This window comes from Pongo pygmaeus, chromosome 12, assembly GCF_028885625.2.
Source record: "Pongo pygmaeus isolate AG05252 chromosome 12, NHGRI_mPonPyg2-v2.0_pri, whole genome shotgun sequence".
NCBI classification, from domain to species: domain Eukaryota; kingdom Metazoa; phylum Chordata; class Mammalia; order Primates; family Hominidae; genus Pongo; species Pongo pygmaeus.
This window is the reverse complement of record NC_072385.2, coordinates 93,001,731-93,023,091: the sequence shown is the minus strand read 5'-3', so window position 1 is coordinate 93,023,091 and position 21,361 is coordinate 93,001,731. Positions and strand designations below refer to the sequence as shown.

The 21,361-nt window shown below is 34.2% G+C and overlaps 1 long non-coding RNA gene across 2 annotated transcripts in view; it reads left to right on the top strand.

Moving 5' to 3' along the window:
* The first annotated feature begins 16,104 nt into the window (after nt 1-16,104).
* The window catches only part of LOC129030638 (uncharacterized), a 20,170-nt gene continuing 14,913 nt past the window's right edge, over nt 16,105-21,361 (top strand). Inside the window, exon 1 of one of the 2 annotated variants that reach the window (XR_008500717.1) lies at nt 16,105-16,741. This is a non-coding gene — a long non-coding RNA (uncharacterized LOC129030638). The remainder of the gene's footprint in view (nt 16,742-21,361) is intronic. The other variant, XR_008500718.1, reaches the window with a different exon arrangement.

The following is a 21,361-nucleotide window of genomic DNA, read 5'->3' as shown; positions in this document are numbered from 1 at the left end:
ATTCAATGCCATCCCCATCAAGCTACCAATGACTTTCTTCATAGAATTGGAAAAAACTACTTTAAAGTTCATATGGAACCAAAAAAGAGCCTGCATCACCAAGTCAATCTAAGCTGAAAGAACAAAGCTTGAGGCATCATGCTACCTGACTTCAAACTATACTACAAGGCTACAGTAACCAAAACAGCATGGTACTGGTACCAAAACAGAGATATAGATCAATGGAACAGAACAGAGCCCTCAGAAATAACGCCACATATCTACAACTATCTGATCTTTGACAAACCTGACAAAAACAAGCAATGGGGAAAGGATTCCCTATTTAATAAGTGGTACTGGGAAAACTGGCTAGCCATATGTAAAAAGCTGAAACTGGATCCCTTCCTTACACCTTATACAAAAATTAATTCAAGATGGATTAAAGACTTAAACATTAGACCTAAAACCATAAAAACCCTAGAAGAAAACCTAGGCATTACCATTCAGGACATAGGCATGGGCAAGGACTTCATGTCTAAAACACCAAAAGCAATGGCAACAAAAGCCAAAATTGACAAATGGGATCTAATTAAACTAAAGAGCTTCTGCACAGCAAAAGAAACTACCATCAGAATGAACAGACAGCCTACAAAATGGGAGAACATTTTTGCAATCTACTCATCTGACAAAGGGCTAATATCCAGAATCTACGATGAACTCCAACAAATTTACAAGAAAAAAACAAACAACCCCATCAAAAAGTGGGCTAAGGACATGAGCAGAAACTTCTGAAAAGAAGACATTTATGCAACCAAAAAACACATGAAAAAATGCTTACTATCACTGGCCATCAGAGAAATGCAAATCAAAACCACAATGAGATACCATCTCACACCAGTTAGAATGGCAATCATTAAAAAGTCAGGAAACAACAGGTGCTGGAGAGGATGTGGAGAAATAGGAACACTTTTTCACTGTTGGTGGGACTGTAAACTAGTTCAACCATTGTGGAAGTCAGTGTGGCGATTCCTCAGGGATCTAGAACTAGAAATACCATTTGACCCAGCCATACCATTACTGGGTATATACCCAAAGGACTATAAATCATGCTGCTACTTTATTTTTCATACTCGGAACTTCGGCTTGGATCTTTTTGACCATCTACTCATTATGGTTGCACTTTCCTGCTGTCTCATACCTGACAATTCTCACTTGGATATTAGACATTGTGAACTTGTTGCATGTTTGATATTTCCTATAAATATTCTTGACCTTGTTCTGCAACATAGTGAAAGTTTTGGAAAACAGTTGATTTTATGAAAGTTTTATTCTGAGTAATTCTTAAATTGAATTACATGGATTTTTACGTGGATGGAGGAACATAAACAATTTCTGGCCCTGTATACAATCCCTGGAATGTTTCCTTTGTTTCTTATGTTTCCTCTGTTTCTTTCCTTGCCCTCAGGTATTTTTATCATACGCATGTGCTCACCAGTACTCAGCTGAAGATCAGAGGGAGACTCCTAGTAGATTTCCAGACTTCGTTATTCTGTCTTGCAAACTCTACACACATTGATCTCCCTAGACACCCAGCTTGGTCCCTTCAACTCAGAGAGATTGCCAGGTTCGGCCATATACTTCTATCCCTGTGCTACGGATTTTCTTCTCTCAAGAGTTACAGTCCTGCACTGTCTGAGGTACAATGCCTGGAAACCATGACTTTCTATTTCTTTTCTTTTTTGTTGTGTATGTGCTCTGTCTGTATCAATACCTTTGATTGATATGTTGTTGTTTTGCTGCCTGTTTTATGCATTTTCTTTGACATGGTAATTGCTATTTGGAGAAGGTGTGAGTTAGAGGTTTTGACACAAGTGCCAAAAAACAAAAAAGTTAATCCTTTGCATCCTGGGTGTTTAGGTTTTCATTTTCTTTTTTATAATAGGGTAAAAGATTCTCATTATCTCTATTTTGGTGAATGTCTTATTTCCAAATGAATATAAATGAATCAACAGTAATTTTCAAATGGATCACTTGTGTCATTCAGTCATCAGGATTCGTAAATATCAGGCTGTGCATCTTTTGTCTAGTGGCCAAAAAATAACATTTTTACAAGTTGTGATGGTTATTTAGTACTATTGATTAACTATACCTTTTTATGGTTTGCTGGTGGTTTACATAATCACATACAATTACAATCTTTCTCTTAGCCTAGTTTCTCAAGACCACAGGATTAACATCCCTTAATTAGATTCCTGATGACAAGAACTGGTCTATCTTAGACCTTCCTTATTTTCTTGGATCTTCTCCATTATATTTAGTAGCATTGATAACAAACAACTATCTAACTTTCTGCATTTTTAATATCAACTACAATTAAATATAAAATTATAATAAAATGTGAAGGATTCTTATAAATACAGCACACTCCTTAATTTAGAGAGCCTTTAGCCAATAAGTCAACTTTATGGTACTTGCTGGGGACCAACCAAAAAAAAAACTTTCGCAACTAACATAGACCTTTATTTTTAATGTCTTTTTACTGAGGCACCTTTATACAATAGCACATACTCCTTCTTCTTAAGAAAGAATTGTGTTTTCATTCAAATTGACTGCTCTTAATATGAGTGTATTTCTAAAAAGTGTATTTTTACAATTATTCTGAGCTTATTAGAAACAAAAAATAGAAAGCAGTTAGGAAGTTCACTAAAGACAAGTACTACCAATTAACTATATGGAACTTTCTTGAAGAGACAGAATTAGAAAAAAAAAAAAAAAACCTAAAGAAATTAGTCATTTGATCTTAAAACCCCCACAACTCAACTCTCTAGATCTGCACTATCCAATAGAGGAGCCATAAGCACCATGCAAATATTTAAATTTAAATTAATTAGAATTAAATCTAAAATGTAGGAGGTCAGTTTTACTTGCCGCATTTCAAGTGCTTAGTAGCCACATGTGGCTTGTGTCCACATATTGGATAGCGTAGACACAGAAGATTTCTGCCCCTGAAGAAAAATTCTTCTGGACAATGTTTCTCTAGAGCTTTGCTTCAATTGTGCTTGGGAACAACTGGCATTCCAATAAATGCTCCAGAGTTTCAAAAAGCATATGCTATGTTCTACTTCTTATTATAAGTTGTGGAAACATACAACATATTTAAATAATTTATCCCAATTATTTAAGTATTTAATCATTAAATGTTTAGGAATTTAAAGAGGTTAGTTAGTTTTTATCTACCTGGATAATTTTCTCTGCTGATACTAAAATATTAAGTAAAATATATATGTATATATACTTTTTTTTTTACAAATTCTTAAAACCCTAAACATCATGAAGTTTTATGATATAATGGAGCATGAGAATATAAGGATTGTGGCACAATGAAGCTAGAATAAGAAACAAAAACAGGCTGCCTAATTATAGGGTTTATAACGTTAACCACTATATTGTGAATGAATGAAGAATGTCTATATTTTCCATTTTAACTAACAAGAAATATGAAAATATACAGAAAATATTTGTTGTGCCGCCTCAGGAATGTCGAATTTGACTTTCTTTAAGTCTTGAGGGTAGGCAAAATAATCGCAGAACCTCATGGCATGCTTCAATTAAAGGTCTCATAATCTAGTTTTAGAACACGATTGGAAGTCCATCTCCAAAGCAAAGGAGTATCTTTCTGTGACAAGACACAAAAAAACCCATTTCTACATGAGTTTCTGAGATTCCATAAGCTGGTGTGTTATGGACTTAATATGGACAGCTAAAGAGAAAGAAAAAATCATGTAAACTAGATGGAACAGCAATTGAACTTCACAATATATTTTATATCACACTGTTTAAAACATACTTGTTTAAACTGTGTCACATGAAACAAGATACATGTCTACTCTTCAGTGACTGAATCTACCTTATTCAATATATAAGATAATGTTTTAAATGTACCATTATGAGGTGGGGGTAGGCTTGCCAGATAAAATACAGGATGCCCACCTAGGTAAATTTGAATTTTAGATAACAACAAGTACTTTTTTTGGTATGTTCCAAATATTGCATGGGGTATACTTAGACTAAAAAAATATTGTTCATCTAAAATTAAAATTTAAACGGAAATCCTGTTTTGAAAAAATTGCTTAATATGGCAATCTAGGCACAGGAGTTCAAAAGAGCTATGATTCACAGACCAAACATTTTACCCATTCTGCATGCTTTGTGCATTTCAATAGCCCTCTTAGGGGAAGAGATAGTAAGGTACTTATTTACCATGTATAACCACAGAGCCACTGGGCCAGGATCATTGAGAACATTTTTATCATTCTCTTCAAAGCATTTATACCTAAGTGAACATATAGAAATGTTTGATATCTTACTTAATAATAAAGATATAATTGCTATGATTTTAATGTTGATTTCCTCCTCAAATTCATATGTTGATACTCTCACTGCCAAGATGATAGTATTAGGATGTAGGAGCTCTGGAAAGTGATTAGGGCATTAGGACTCTGCCCACATGAATAGAATTTGTGCATTTATAAAAGAGGACCCAGAGAAACCACTTACTCCTTCTGCCATGTGAGGTTAGAGTCATAAGATAGTTCTCTATCAGAAATCAGGTGCTCACCAGACACAGAATCTGTTGGCACTTTGATCTTGGACTTCCCAGTCTCCTGAACTGTAAGAAATAAATTTCTATTATTTATAAGCCACCCAGTCTATAGTACTTTGTTACAGCTTCCCAAATGCACTAAGACAATAACTATAATTTAAGGTTGTTATTACAAAATAGCAATTTGGGGTATTGTGAAATTTTACACCCTGAATATCACAATCTGAAGCCTAGGAATTTCCTTACGTGCATCTGGGACAGTTGTGCCCTTGGAATGTCCTTGCTACTGATACTGCTGCTCATGTAGCCTTCACTGCCTTTTCTAATCCAAAGAATAAAAGCTTGATGGTGACCTGATTTCTTTTTTTCCATTCTCCAGAGGAGAATAAAACTGCCAAAATGAAGCTGGGACAGACTGAAAAATAAAAGTGGCTTGAGATAACTTACATTTAAAGATGCTGTGGCCTGCTGTCTTTCTTCTTTATTATTTCATCTTGGGAAAATGTTTTTTCTGTGAAAATGATAAATAGACATCTAAAAATTGGGAGTATTTTCTGTATTTCAGAAGCAAGTAATTCTGGATTTCCCTCTTTCTTTAAGAGAGATACCTGGTGATAATCACATTCACCGCCATTCTCCTTTATCCTGATGAATGTGTTGGGGCTAGGTGGTTTTGTTATTCTTGTAGACATGACGTAGGAACCCAACCAAGTTCAGTTAAGTTCAGATCCCTTGGTGTTGATGGCTGGTTTGGAAATATAAAAGTTGCTAATGTCTCATAAAGTGATGATTAGAGGTACACTTAGTAAAGGTACATATTAAAGGTATAGATAGTAAATTTACAGTAACAATTTACTGTATTCCGCTCCTCTTTGTAATGGCCCCTCCAACCACTCCTCATCATCCCTGTGTCTCTGTCATATCATGGTGTCTAGAACAGCAGTGGGCTATGCAAGCAGACAGAGTAAAAAGTGTCTTCTAACCTACGTAAGTCTATGTAAAAAATGTCAAGTATTCGAGGAACTATATTGTGGTTCTCTATGTGGTACAAAGATGATAAAATCAAGTCACTGGAAGCCAGGAGGGTCTTCATAGTTTTTTTAAACACCCAAGACTTCCAATGAGACTTGGAAAAGAAGTATTTGAAATTAAGTTAAACAACAAAAAAAGCTACTTTCGCTTACTCTCCCCTAGTCCTAAAACTCACATATGTATGCCTTGCCAACAAACGCACATAAAATGGTCCTTTTATTGAATGTGAACATTATGAGCATCGTAATGGTTCACTATTCATTACTGCACAGTGTCCTGAGACATAAAAGGCTAACAAAAATTTGATCAAAAGCTTGGGGTTCGTAATGCTGGAAAAACCAACAGTAAAATGAACACTCAAATTTTGTATCTGCTTTACAAGAAATAAACAAAACGCACTCTGTTTCATGACACAGAGAAGATATAATCATAAAACAAACAGGGAGAAACTTCTTATGGAAACAATAAGCTAACTGAAAAATGTTTCTCATTGCAGTGTCTGTGGTTAATTTTGAATCTATATTATTTTAAAGGCTTAATTTTGTATTTTTAATTGAGTTAAAATAGCACAAATATTCTTATTTGGGTCAAATGGAATCACTACAGGCATCTATATAAGTTAGAATTGGCTTCAGCAGCACATAATGCAAAACTCAAATTAAAGAGGCTTTAAAATGACTGAATCTTAATTTTGTCTCACAGAAATTGTGCATAAAAGAATTCCAGAATTGGTATGGCTGTTTTACTGACACTAAGGAATCCTGTCTTTTAAAATCTTTCTTTTCTGCCTTCCTTAGGACGTTTTCTATGCTTGTGGTCACCTTATTGTACAAGAAGACAACTGTAGCTCCAGATAATACATCTGTATTCCAGGAAGGAAGAATGAGGAAGTAGGAAAAACTAAAAATGGCAAATCTCTCACTTTCAATAGGTTTCCTAGATACTCTTACCTGATGGTTTCTGCTTGTATCTCATTGCAAGCAAAGACTGGGAAATGTAATCTTTCATTCAGTTATTTTGTTGCACTAGATTAAATTAGAATATATCAGTGACAAGATGCAGATAATTGATAGTAGATGAATAACTAGCAGTCTCTAACTGTGTCAATTTATTCTCATAATAATAATTATTTAAAACATCTTTATATGTTTCTAGTTCTCGCTGTCAGATTTTAGGAGGTGGTCATCATAACAGAACTTAGATAACAGAATGGGAAACTCCAATATAGCACTCTATATTCCAGGCTAATTTTGTAAATTTTTACATATTTAATCTTCGAAACAATTTCATGATATGTAGTCAACATATAGTTGTCCCTTGAACAATATGGTTTTGAACTGTGTGGGTCCACTTACACGCAGTTTTTCTTCTATCTCTGCCACCCCTGAGACAGCAAAACCAGCCCCTCCTCCCCTTCCTCCTCAGCTACTCAATGTGAAGATTATGAGGATAAAGGTCTTTATGATGATCCACTTCCACTTTACAAATAATAAATATATTTTCTCTTCCTTTAATAATTTTCTTTATAACATTTTCTTTTCTCTAGCATACTTTTTGTAAGAATACAGTATGCAATGCATAAAACAGGCAAAATATGTGCCAGTTGACTGTTTATGTTATCAGTAAGGTCTTAAGTCAACAGTAAGCCATTTGTAGTTAAGTTTTGGGCAAATGACAAGTAACACACAGATTTTTGACTGCAGAGGGGGTCCATAGCCCCTGCCCTGTTCAAAGGTCAATTGTGCTATTATCACCAGCATTTTATAGATGAGGAAACTGATGAACAAAGAGGTTAAGTAACTTACTTGTCAATGACACATAACTATTGAGTGTAGATTTGAATGCAGACAGTCATTAAAGCTACTGGTCAGTAGTCTGCAATCTTCCCACTCAAGTGGGAAAAATTAATTTTAAATTTAATTACTCCTATTTAAAAATTAAGTATATCAAAGACCCTTAGAGAAAGTATAACATTATAGTTATGTTTTTTTTCTGAAACAGAAATAGAACACGAAAAATGTGAAGGGAAATTATTGGAGTGCTTTGACCAGAAGATGACATAATCTGAGTTAAAAAGGACACCACAGAGGATAAACCTTTCCTTCCCTGGGCAGTGAGAAAAGATGGGTTAATGTAGAGTCTTGGGGTCTCACCTCTCTTTATAAATACTTTTGAAAAGTTCCCTATTTTCATTCCTCTTCCTTCTTCTCACTCTTATGTTGACAAGTTATGTGAATTCTTGAGCCTTTTGAGTGTCTATAGAACTAATCAATACATTTGCTTTTGAAGATACTTTTCTCTACCATGACTCATTACTCTTAATTTGAATCTTCTCTTTGATATGTCATTTACATGTATTGCATCCATTTTCTATCTTGATACATTTTGATTAGAGTCAACAGCTCTCTTCTGGATTAATTATGGGTAGAGTTTGTGCTGAATTTCTGATTTTGGTTCACGTTGTTTTGAGTAAATTTCAAAAAAGAAGGTGAGGGTAATATGTGTTTTTACCATTCTGCTTTGGAATTCCTACTGCTATTCCATTTAAAGGTTCTCAAGAAAGAATTATCTGTCCTCTCCCCCAAATCTTTGACCTTCCAAAGCATTCACTGCCAGGCTATTTTCTACAGCACATGGAGTACCTAACATCAATACCCAGTTAGCCATTTAAGACTACAGTAGTGCCAAGACATGTGTACACACGTCACAGTGTCATAGTATCTGAGTGCTCATTTCTGTTTTTCATGAGTGGATGAAGATTTATTAGGGTGTCTTTTTAACATTTAGCCACTGATTATTAGCAATACTGCACTGAAGGAGAATATACGTGAGAAAGCAAAAAAAATTACTTTCATTATTAACAGTCATCAAAGGGTAGTTTTTAGTAAAATTGGAATGTCTATGATCAGTGTGTTCTCAATCAAAAACAATAATCCATTTGGCTCTAAGGAATAACACAATTATTGTAATAATTGTATTATTGTATAATAATACAATACTGAAGGAGAATATATGTGAGAAAGCAAAAAAAAATTACTTTCATTATTAGCAGTCATCAAAGGGTAATTTTTAGTAGAATTGGAATGGCTATGATCAGTGTGTTCTCAATCAAAAATAATAATCAGCCCATCTGATGCTAAGGAATAATATAATTATCTTTGGTGTTCCAGCCTCTACTTCAGGTTCTTGTCTCCTTTAATTTCTTTCTTAACACTAAATAGTTCTCTCTATTCACCTACAGGAAATGACTGATAAATTTATTTACACCATGGTTTTTGCATATTCATTTTTTTCTAAAATAATTTACATTTAAAAAGATAATCTGAAGAGACAAGGCAATTATTAAATGAAATGACATGTTGAACTTTAAGCATGAAGAATAATGATGTGGGGGATTGGAGAGTCTTCTAGTGTTTCAGTCACGCTACTTTCTGCAAAGCTAGCCCTGATCATAATGATCATGTTATCAGTCAGTACTATATCCTGGAAAATGAACATGTCAAGGCCAGAACTTGGAAATGTGACAGAAAAGCGGTGGGAGTTATAAAATAAAGTGTTCAAAAGACTTAGAAAAGCTCATTGGGAGCAAGCTTATTTTCCCTAAGAAATGGTTATTGGAGATCAAAAGAAAAGAAGAGCAAAACAAGGGGGACTCCAGGGGACTGCTTGTAATTCACTCTTTATTTTTTGGTAATTCATCCCCAACATCTCTCTGAAATAGCTGTATATACATTTGAAGGACACAGTAGAACATTCAAAAGTAGAACTTCAAAAGTTTGTACTTCTGAGTTTGTGTTCAGTAACACACAGATGTATAGAATTCTTAAGGTTTAAGATCTAATTCTTCATATTTCAGGAATAATACATCAGCTATTCTATTTGACTCCTTTCCTGTAAGGAGAACATATTTAGTTTTTAAAATGTAAATCATTAAAAAACAATTTTATTGTAGGATATTATTACACATATTATGATGCCTCCTGAGATAATTTTGGAACTCATTTATGTTATCTTCCTTTGTGAATTAAGATTTTCAAATATAAGTGAATAAATAACCAGTGTGACCTTTGCAATTAAAAATGGTTCAGTATTTTAGGTGTTTTCAACCCTAAATTTAGTTGTTTTTTACATCCAGAAACATTTTAAATGGAGATATAGTGTTTTCTATTTTTGGTTAATGTTTTAAATTACTGTGTTCTATTATGCAGGGTTAACTATAAAATTTGACCAAAATCTATTTTATGGACAAAAAAGGACAATAAACATCAATACCCAACTGACTTTTGATATAACCATATAAGACTATAGAGTTATAGCCATATAAGACTGTAGAGTGCCTGTAATCTTGTCTAGACATTTCACAGGATCATAGAATTAAAATGCTTGTTCTGTTTCATGCCTGGTATTCCAGCTATCAATTTCAAATATATTTTAATTTGGATAATAAACAATATGGTCATCCTATTAATAAATATCATGGTGAATCAAGGTAGTTCTCTGTTCATCAAGATGTGCTTGTTAAACAGGTGAGGTAGGTTAATAACCTTCCTATTGATTTTAGTTTAAGAATTCCATAAGTAGTGAGCCACTATCAAAGATCTCAGTGGGTCAAATTATTCAACTTCTACTCCAGCTGTGTTACCTAATACTGTAATCATGCCTATGCTTCCTCTGGAAGTTAACTATAGCTACAAGGATCCTGCCATCCTCAGATATCGGCATCCATAACGAAATAAGACAAGTTATTTCAGTTACAGCATTTCTCACTTTCATCTGCAGTCACCACAATTTTTTTTTTCAAAGATGCTTGTGCTGTCTTCCGAAAAGAGGTCTTCTAGGTCACCTTTTGAGTCGTGGTTATGAACTGGGCTAGCAGATGGTACAAGAAAAATCTGCTTTAATATCCATATGTCTCTGAGTCTTTATATACATATATAAAGACTTTATATATATATTTAAAGACATATATATATATATATATATATGATGGAATTTCTACCGTAACCTTATTCAGCATAAATCACCAATGACTTCAGTGGATAAATAATTAGGTAGACTCCCATACGTTTGAGTTAGGAGATGGAGTCAGAATTTCTGATAAGATTAACTATATCAATTAATGAAACCTGATTTAAAATCATATTCTTCCTGTGATCAAGTTTTGCTGATATAAATATATATTTTAATTAGCTTAAACTTAAGCTAAATTATTCTGTGGCTATAAAATATATATGTTTGATATGTATATACATACACATACATATATACATATTTATATTTTTTTCCATGGTATGTCTCATTTCTGAGATGGCTGCAGTTTGTTTTGCTCTATGTTGTCTTTATCCCAGGGCCCAGCTAAAGGAGTAGGACCTTTCCTGAAATTGTTGGTTTTGTGGCAGAGAAAAAGAAACATGGTGGCAGACCACACACCGGCTCTTGAGCTTCTTCTTGGAAGTTGCAAACATCAATTCTGTTCACATTCCATTTGCCAAATCAAGCCACATGGCCAAGCCTTACATCAGTGGGGGTACAGATGTGCTAATTTTCCATGGGAGCAGGCACAAAAAGTATTTAAACAAAAATTCAATCACCTTGTAGATATTTTGGCACGGAAATCTTCTTTTCCTTGGTTTGCCATTGTAACTGGCCTCTGTGGCATCTTGGGATCTGTTACTAAATATGGTTGTGGAAAAAACTAGACAGTAGTAATAAAGCAAGAAGGTAATTGGTATTTTATTCCAAGTTGACCTGTGAGGTCATTTCAGTTCTCCAATAAAGCAGATCGCTATAATAGTCTTTCTGAGGTTTGAGCATTTAGAATGCTTGCACTTATAAAATTATTCGAATAAAAAATTCTGCCTTTGGGGATATCATTTTTTCATAATTAGCGTTCACATAAGCAACGTAGTGAGTCTGTGGATATAACCTGTTTTGCAATTTAGCATCTCAACAGGTATGATTTTGTCCGATCTTTGACTATAATAGCCCTCCAGCTAATACAAGAAAATAATTTAGACGGATCATAGACATTTCCCGATTTTCTGATTGTGTCTTAAGCCAAGAGTTTAAAGCCCTGGTTCTATTGCTTTATTCTTTGTTATTCAGTATTATTAGAAAAAGCTTGTTTCATAGTCTCTCAAGCCACCATTTAATTTTCCAAAGTTATACACTTACAGATGAAAATTTTGGTAAAGCTCTTAACACTGAACACCATTAACTATTAATCTGCCATTATATAGTGGGGAAAATAAGATATTTCTCGCTTTTAAACCAACCATATCAGAGAACCAATCACTTTCCCATTGCCTACAATCACTGGTGGTACCAAGTACTTTATCAATAAAGACTTGATTTCAGATAACAAAACCCCCCAGCAACTTTAAGCAGAAGAATATTTGACATAGGGAAATATGCATTTATAAAAGTATTAGATATCCTAGAGGAGCAAGCTCCAGGCTGGGCCTTCAAAACAATTCCTAGAATAGCACTTCAGAACTATCTATCAAGACAAATTTTAGCTTTGCTGGAAGCAGGAGATTGCTTTCTCAACTTTTGCTTCCAGGACTAGGGTACCTTAGCTACATGCAAGGATCAGGAAACTGACACTGGAATTGTTGACTAAAGCTATGCTGTTGGAACAAGGAGAGGGGTGCTTCTTTTTCTGACACCTTTTACTTCATTGAATGAGATTCTAAACACAAGACTGCTGTGTGTCCATTTAAACTGGTGAAATCTAAAATACAACTGTAACTCTGCAAGAGACTCTGAGATACCTTAAAATTTGAGTCCCAATGAAGGAAGGAGGTTAAGAATAAATGTTGCAAAAAGTCAGTCCTCAGCATGTATAGAATTATTCTATTGGATTTTCCTTTTTGTAATTTCTATTGAGAAGTTTGTTTTCAACTTATTGTTCTTCATTTATAGATAAAATTGGTCTCTGGTTGCACTTAGTATCTTCTTTTCGTGTTTGGTGTGCTGCAGTTTCATTGTATATTACTTAAGTGTAGATTACTATTTATTCATTCTACTTAATACTCATTATAGTTCCTGAATGTAAGGATTTATATACTTCAATAATTCTTGAAAGTTTACACTGAATTATATTTTTTAGTTTATATTTGCATGTGTTACCTGTCAGTAACTCATTTATCTTTTTCTGAAACTTCTATTAAATATATGTATAAAACTTATTTAAGTCCTTTATATCTCTTAACATTTCAATCTCTGCATATATATATATATATATATATAATTCAGATAACTAACAATCTTAGCAATGCTCTAATTTGCTGTGAAATTCAACTATTTACTCATTTTATGGTAATGCCTACATTATTTATATTTTGAAGTTCTGTTCTGGGCTTTTGCAAAACTGGCTAGCATTTTTTTTTCATTGCTATGCAGTATTTTACTGCATGGCTAGAATAATATATTATTGATATACATTTGGGTTGTTTACAGATTTTTTCCTAATATGAACAATGTCATTACAAATGTTCTAGTATGGTACACAAGTTTTTCCTGGTGAATGAGTGTGTTGGGCATAAAATTGCTGGCAGACTATGTATAACTTCAACTTTATGATAATACCAAATTGTTTTCCAAAGGAATTGTTTTGATTTACATTCCCACCGACATTGTGTAAGAGTTTTGGTTGTTCTACATCATTGCCAATATTGATATTATTGTTTGAGACCAGAAGTGTTTCAAATTTCAATTTTTATTGGATTTTGGAATATTGCATTATACTTACTGGTTGAGCATCCCAAATCTGAGAATTTCAAATCTCAGATGAGATTGGCTCTAATAAACATTTCCTTTGAGTGTTGTCAGCACTCAGAAAGTTTTAAATTTTTGTAGCATTTTGGATTACATATTTTTGGGTTTGGGATGCTCAACCCATACCAGACTTTTACATTTTTGCCAGTCTGATGGGTATGAAGTATTATCTCAAGTGGTTTTAATTTTCATCTCCACAGTTACAAATGAGGTTGAAATTTTTTTGTTTATTGACCTTTCAGGACTCATGTTTTATGAAGGGCCTGTTTACATCTTTCACCCATTTTTCTATTGGATTGTTTGTTCTTTTCTTATTGATTTATAAAACTTTAAAAATATCCTGGATAAACCGGGTGTGGTGGCTCACGCCTGTAATCCCAGCACTTTGGGAGGCAGAGGCACGTGGATCACCTGAGGTCAGGAGTTCGAGACTAGCCTGGCCAACATGGTGAAACCCCGTCTCTACTAAAAATATAAAAATTAGCCAGCTGTGGTGGCGGGCACCTGTAATCCCAGCTACTCGGGAGGCTGAGGCAGGAGAATTGCTTGAACCTGGGAGGTGGAGGTTACAGTGAGCCGAGATCATGCCATTGCACTCCAGCCTGGGTGACAAGAGTGAAACTCCCTCTCACCCTCTCAAAAAAAAAAAAAAAAAAAAAAAAGAGCAATATCCTGGATACTACTGGATACTAGTCATATAACACGTTATGAAAATATCCTCTTCTGGTTTCATTTATTTTTCTATTTCCTCTTTTTATTTTTATTTTATTTTAGTTTATCTTTAGATAATTAGATATTTTGCCTCTTTTAATAAAGAAGGCAATTATTTTAAATAAACATATAATGACTCCTTTCTGGCTCTATTATCTGAAATTCTTTAGAGAGTGGCGATTACAATGTGGATGTAACTTTTTTGGCATGCAGCATTCTAATCTCCAGAGCCTGCAAATATTATTTTATTGGAGAAAGGGTCTGTGCAGATGTAATTAAATTAAAAATCTTGGGATGAAGGGATCATTCTAGATTATCTGGGTAGGCCCTAAACTCAATGAGTAATGTCTTTACAAAAGACATACTAAAAGAGGAGTAGATGAGGGCGGCAGAGATTGGAGTGTTGCAGCCAAAAGCCAAGGAGCACTGACAGTTTTCAAAGCTGAAAAACGCAAGGAACAGAATCTCCATGGAGCCTCTGGAGGGAGCCCAGTCCTGGCTACACCTTCAAACTCTGGTCTTCAGAGCTGTAAGAGAATAAATTTCTGTTGTTTTAAACCACAACTTTAATGGTAATTTGTTACAGCGGCCCTTGGAAATTAAATACAGAATGTAATCTTGCTCTGTTAGTTTGTTTGTTTCTGTCTACTCTTGCTCGTGGGCACTTTGTACTCTTGGATTGTGAGGCCTTCCTTGAGAATTGTGGATCCTGACTTGAAGATATGTTCATTTTCAAAGAGCATATATGTAACTGTTCCAGAGGCCTGAGGAGTATCACTAGCCTGGACCAATCTTTTTATGTTAATTTTTTATGGCCCAAGGCACCCTGATGGATCCAAATAATACAAATGTGAATCCCAGACTGTGGGTAGGCCGGGCAGTTGATTTTGAATTTGCTTGGGAGTATTTCTTTTCTTTCCTGGCCATCCATCCTGCATCAGTTAATTTTGTTTTAATCCACTCTTTCACTTTGGTAGAGCTGCTCTCCAGTTTTCGAGGGCCGTAGGCTACATCTTCAGCTCCCACATTGCTCTAACACCCACTTTCATCAATGAGAAGACTGGAACCTTTCCACCTCCACCCCAGATCTGTCCAGTTTGCTTCAGTTTGAGAGCTAAGCACCCTAGTTGTGGCTATAATTTTTTTGTCTCCTCTTTGCTTTTAATCTCTGGTAGTCTTTTTTGTGAGAGCATTCATAATTTTTAAAGGACTTAAAAATACTAAATCCAGTATTTCTAACTAAATTGTACCATAAAGTGGAACAGCTAGGACATATATTTGCCTTAAGTTTAAAACAGAGATCCAAAAGTTGCACATTCTAAATAAATACTATTTTATTAAATAAGTTTGTAAGAAAGACTCAAAATTCCGGTTTCCTCGCTGTGATTTTATACTATGGTTATGCAAGGTGTCAGAACTGAGGAAAAATGGCCGCAGAGTTTATGGAATTTCTGTATACTAACTTCCCCATGTGTGTGTGAATCTTCAGTTACTTAAAAGTAAAGCATTAAAAGAGTAAATAAAAATAAAATTTGCTAAACCACAAGAGTTTCTTTCTTTCTCATGTAAGAGAAAAGCTAGGTCCTGATGAAGGTAGCTTAGGTTTACATATCTATCTAGAATGTAAGCTGTTTTTCAGCTTTCTTCTATATAATGTCTATACTATATGCCATGGTCTCAAGCGAGGCAAGGAGATTAGGGTTTGGAGGCAGGGAACCTAAGGCTGATTCTGCCTGACTCGATATCAGAGGCTACTCCCTTTTCAACCCCTCCTTTTTCTGCATGGCAGTTGCTGCTGGCAGTTGTAACCCCTCCTTTTGCTGCGTTGCAGTTGTTGCATGGCAGTTGGAAAATGGAAGTACCTCTGATTGGTCACCTCCTGCAACCAATCAGATTGGTCGTGGGCCTCCTCTTCAACCAATCAGACTAGTCACAGGTCACTAGAGTGAACCAATGGGAAACCTCTTGAGGGTATATAAACCCTAGAAAATTCTGTCACCAGGGTCCTTGAACAGCTGCTCTGCTAGCTGTCACCCTATGGAATGCACATTGATCTTCAATAAATCTTTGCTTTCATTGCTTCATTCTTTCATTGCTTTGCTGTGCATTCTGTCCAATTCTTTGTTCAAAATGCCAAGAACCTGGACAATTTGCAGTCAAGACCCTCCACCAGTAACACAATTTTCAAATTGGACTTAAGTTAACATTTTCATTTTTCCAGAGCAGATTGGAGGTAGAGAAGAAAGAAGGCATTTCCTTCTTTTCAAAGATACATCCTCAAAGTTGCATATATTATTCCTTCTCGCTTTATATGTCAGGTGTTAGGTATATGGCTACACTTCCTGGAAGCTTCCTGAGAATTGCAGCATTTAAGCAGCCAGCATTCTAAAATTAGGGTTCTAGTTCTATGGAGGAAGGGAGACTATTGGAGCTCCTCTAAGTTTCTGCCATGAACATTTTCAGGTTATGTTGTCTACATGTTATCTAATACCAAAACCTCTGTTAGTATCTTCTTTATTATATAGAAAATAGGGAATTCCATTAGGCCATAAATACACGCTTGTTTTAAAATAAAAATTAAAGTTCTATTACATAAAGATTCTGAAAGAATATCTACAAAATGAAGTTATGCATTTGGTAAGCTATTCAGAGGCATTAAACTGCCATTACGGATTTTTCTAAATTACATACATATGTAATTATAAATAATTTATAAGGACAAGATTTTAGAGTTACAATGCTTGCCAGTGAAATTAAGGAAGAGGTAAACTTCATGGTAGAGATGAGAGCTCCCCTGAACTTTTCATCTCTCTGCTTGACATGCACAAGTTTATGACAAAGTATAGTTGATGACTCAGAAAATCTTTTCACAGATGTGCAGAAGCTGACAAATTCTCCACTTTGCTGGTAAAAAGTTACATATCCATCTTGGCCTTTTTCTGGGCTGGCACAATTTGCATCTCCATTATCAGAACCGTATTCAAGCTTACAACAGCTGATAGTGTCACTAATGTCATTGTACCCTATCACGACAGTCTTCCACTCTCTGTCTCTTCCTGCCCCACATATTGCCCAATATATTAACATTGCTTATGTTCCTGTTTTATTAGAAAAGACACTTAACTCTTCATTCATTTCTCAGTCTTTCACTCTTTCTCTCATATACACGCACACACATAATTAATACTTGCTCGTCATTCAACCTTATAGTGAAATTCTGGTAGTGAAATCCGTATTTTCTTATAATTCTTATAATGAAATTCTCATTTCTCAAGAAAGGAGAACTTACAGACAGGTTAAAATGAAGTACATTTTATCTGTCAACACTATGCTTTCCTATTTGATGGATGATTATTTATACACAATTCTGTTTACCAAACAATGGTCTGTTGAGGTATTTAATAAATTGACATAAGATTTGCTTTTCTTTGAGACAAATTTCTATTAAGGTAACATATTCAATTTTCACTGCAGTTGCTGTGGACTAATATCTATTTGGAGTGCACAGCATTCTAAATGTTAAAACACACACCTAGCTAGCATTATACTTTTTTCAGGCAATGTCATATTAAGGAACTTGGAAAACCTTATAGGAAAGTTGTTATATATTATCTTGACTGTTATTACAGTAAATATATTTATCTTTTTCTGACCAGGAATGATAATATTATAAACTCAAAAATGTTCTCCAATTCTTGAGAAACTCAGGCTGAACTAGAAAATTCCCGGGTAAAGAATATTTTTAAAGAATATAGAAAAGGCATACAGAATATGCGTTCCAGAAAACAAACCTGGCTCCCTTTAAAAACAAACAAACAAACAAACAAAAAAAACACTTTAGACCGGGCGCGGTGGCTCACACCTGTAATCCCAGCACTTAGGGAGGCTGAGGCAGGTGGATCACCTGAGGTCAAGAGTTAAAGACCAGCCTAGCCAACATGGTGAAATTCCGCCTCGAGCTTGCAGTGAGCCGAGATTGCGCGCCACTACACTCCAGCCTGGGCAACAGAGCGAGACTCTGTCTCAAAAAAAAGAAACAAAGAAAGAAAGAAACCCTGCCTCTACTAAAAATACAAAAATTAGCTGGGTGCGGTGGCGGGCACCTGTAACCCCAGCTACTCGGGAAGCTGAGGCAGGAGAATCACTTTAACCTGGGAGGTGGAGGTTGCAGTGAGCCAAGATCGCGCCACAGCACTCCAGCCTGGGTGACAGGGCAGGGCTCTGTCTCAAAAAAAAAAAAAAAAAAAAAAAATACACCGTTTGTTTCCAATAAATGTGTTCTTGCTTATAAATAATTTGTACTGTTTCTACTGCATTTTATCAAACATCTGAGCACCAGCCAACTGTAAGGTCTTTCAGAACTCTGATTGCATTGTTTCTATGAGCTTTAATATTTCCATGACTCCAGAGTTTGGCACAACATCAAACCACTCAACAGGTCATTGTCATTTGTAATGCCAGATAAACCATGCTTTATTTTATTTATGCTAATAGTTTTGCTTTATTTATGCAGTTGAGAAGTAAATTATTTTGGGCCCCGTTTACATAAATAAAAAGTATAATTTAATGAGATATAGCAAGTATTAATATACTGTTAATAAAAAATATTGGTATCTGAGTTGGGAAGATTGAAAATAATATTCATTCATTAAATTCCCATTTTGTATATCCTTTATGATTTTACCATAAAGTGTAATGGGGAAAATCTCAGAAATGGAAAGTTGTATTAAAGAGTGTCTTAATATGTTATTTAAACTTCATTAAAGAGTGTCTTAATATGTTATTTAAACTTGTACAATTTTGTTTAGGAGACAGAAAAATGTGGAAGAAAATATGATATATTTATAAGTTAAAAATGTATGAAAAGATTTTTATATTTTGAAATTTCAGAGGGGTTACTTTTAATTTAGTATTTATGAATTCTGACTTTTTAAAAACTTGTGGATAATTCAAATATTAATAAGACAAGAATCCTTTGTGAAAGAAGAGATGAAGATTGTACACAAATTAACATACCATCATATAGAAAGCAGTTGGAGCTGTATTAGAGGTGCAGATAAAGTTTTGTGGTTGCTGAAATGTTCAAGCATTATTTTTCAAAACAGAGGTGACTCCATGGAAGATGGGGCATTGGGATGGAGCTTGAGGGATGAACAAAAACTGACATGGTTGTGTAGTTTGGAATAAAACTTGTGAAATGCATTTTTAAATAAAATATAAAATCAGCTAGTATATAATTACCAGAGAGCTTTGAAAAAGTATTTGATAAAGAGCTTCGTATGTATGCTTCAGGAAATTACAATGATCAAAATCCTAAAGACTTCAAAGTACTACATTGTGCACATAGCATTGTTCTTCAGAAAAAAAAAAAAACAAAAAAAGTTTGTTTTAAAAAGAAAGAAACCTTTCTCCAAGGGACTTTAGCAATCCATTCTATCATTCACTATGGTAACAGAAAGAAAACAATAGTTGACATCAAAATTTGGCATCCTGGAAGCAGTGAAGAGGTAGTAGGTGTATTTTCTTTCTCTGTTGGAGTGGGTCTGTTCTAAGAGCTAATTCAGTTATTGTTTTCTTTCAAATGAATTTGTTAGATATGTTTTAAAAAAACTTGGAGTATGATGGTCTAACGTTTAGCAATTTTTCCAGAGAAATTCATTAGTTATGGAGCCATTGCTTAATGTAGCTCTGCCTTAAACATGATTTAAATTCAAATAAGCATTCTCCTATCATCTCAAACATGGCTACATGTTTTCTGGCTGGTGTGTGGGAAGGAGTAGCATGCACAAATCTCTCCATTAGCTGATTTAAACATGTTTTGCAACTGACAATATTCTATTGAAAAGAATGCTGTATTAAATATACTCTACACATTTGATGTATTAAAGTGACTATGCATAAACCATTAAACCTTTAGAGTAGAAAACAAATGCATTCTCAGGACTGACCATTGTTTAATAGTCTACCTATGTGATTAAAGTACTATTATATTTGATTAATTAAACCTGACTCAAATGATGTGATGCATGAAATATTTTCCCTATGAGTAGTATAAATTATTTTTAGATTGCCAGAAATTGTACATATATTTCTATTACCTGTACAAATTAGAATTGGAAATCATTACATTTTCTTCTAGGTATATTCCAGGTACAATGTTTCCAAATCTATAAAAATATAGGTTCAAACTTTTATTTGAAAAATAGCTAGCTCTTTTATAAAATATTTTTGGGCTAGTTTCTTAAGAAAAACAATTTATAATTTTAGTAGTGCTTTAGATTTCACAGTATAATTCACATGTGTTGCTATAGTTAAAATATTAAAAACCTGAATATTTTAGTGAAGTTAGTATACGTTTTATACCTTAGGAAATATATAATGAAGTATAAATGGAAATGATATATGTAATGTTCTCAAATATGTATTTTTATGTAAATCATATATACATGTGTGTGTATATATATATGCAAGGAAGAATGATAAAACGATTGTGACAAAATGTTAAAAAATTGTGAATCTGCATAAAGTATATGAGAATTATTTTTGCTATTCACATTATTTCTATAAGTTTGAAATTACTTTAGAATCAAATTAACTAGAAAGTACTAATATCAATAAGACACATGTGACTTAGCCTTTCATTTAGAAGTAAGCCAAATGACTAAAAGATCAGAAAAGTGTTGTATTTAAGGTTATGAAGGGCATCAGTGATAGAGTCAGGAATGGAACTTAGATATTCTGATTTAGAGTTAGGGCTCTTCCATCTCCCTAAGTTACATCTACCCAACAACTGTGAAAGTAACGTAGGGAAGGCATTATTTTTCCCACTTACAGATAGGAAATACAGGCTGAATTGGTTCAATCACTCCCTTAGGTTTTATTATTAGTGGTAAAGCAAAAATTCTCACCCAGGATTTTGATTCCAAATACAGTATCCTTTCCATTATGTAATGAATCAGCATATGCATATATGAGATGCATGCTGCTGCTTAAAATCAGCATAAAATATGCAGTTAAAGATAGTTTTCAAATATCTGCTGTTTTTATTCTTCAGAATTCATTGATTTGTACAGACAGAACACAATACATTACCATAACATTCCTTGAGGCTAACCAGTAAGAGAATTAAGGTCAGATTATTTGTGTTTTGTGTTATATTCTACTCACATTAGGAAGTAATGTTGTTCACGGTATGAATAAAAATTCACTGCGTATTTGATGTTAAAGGAAAGTAACAAAAATTAAAAAGTGAAGCCA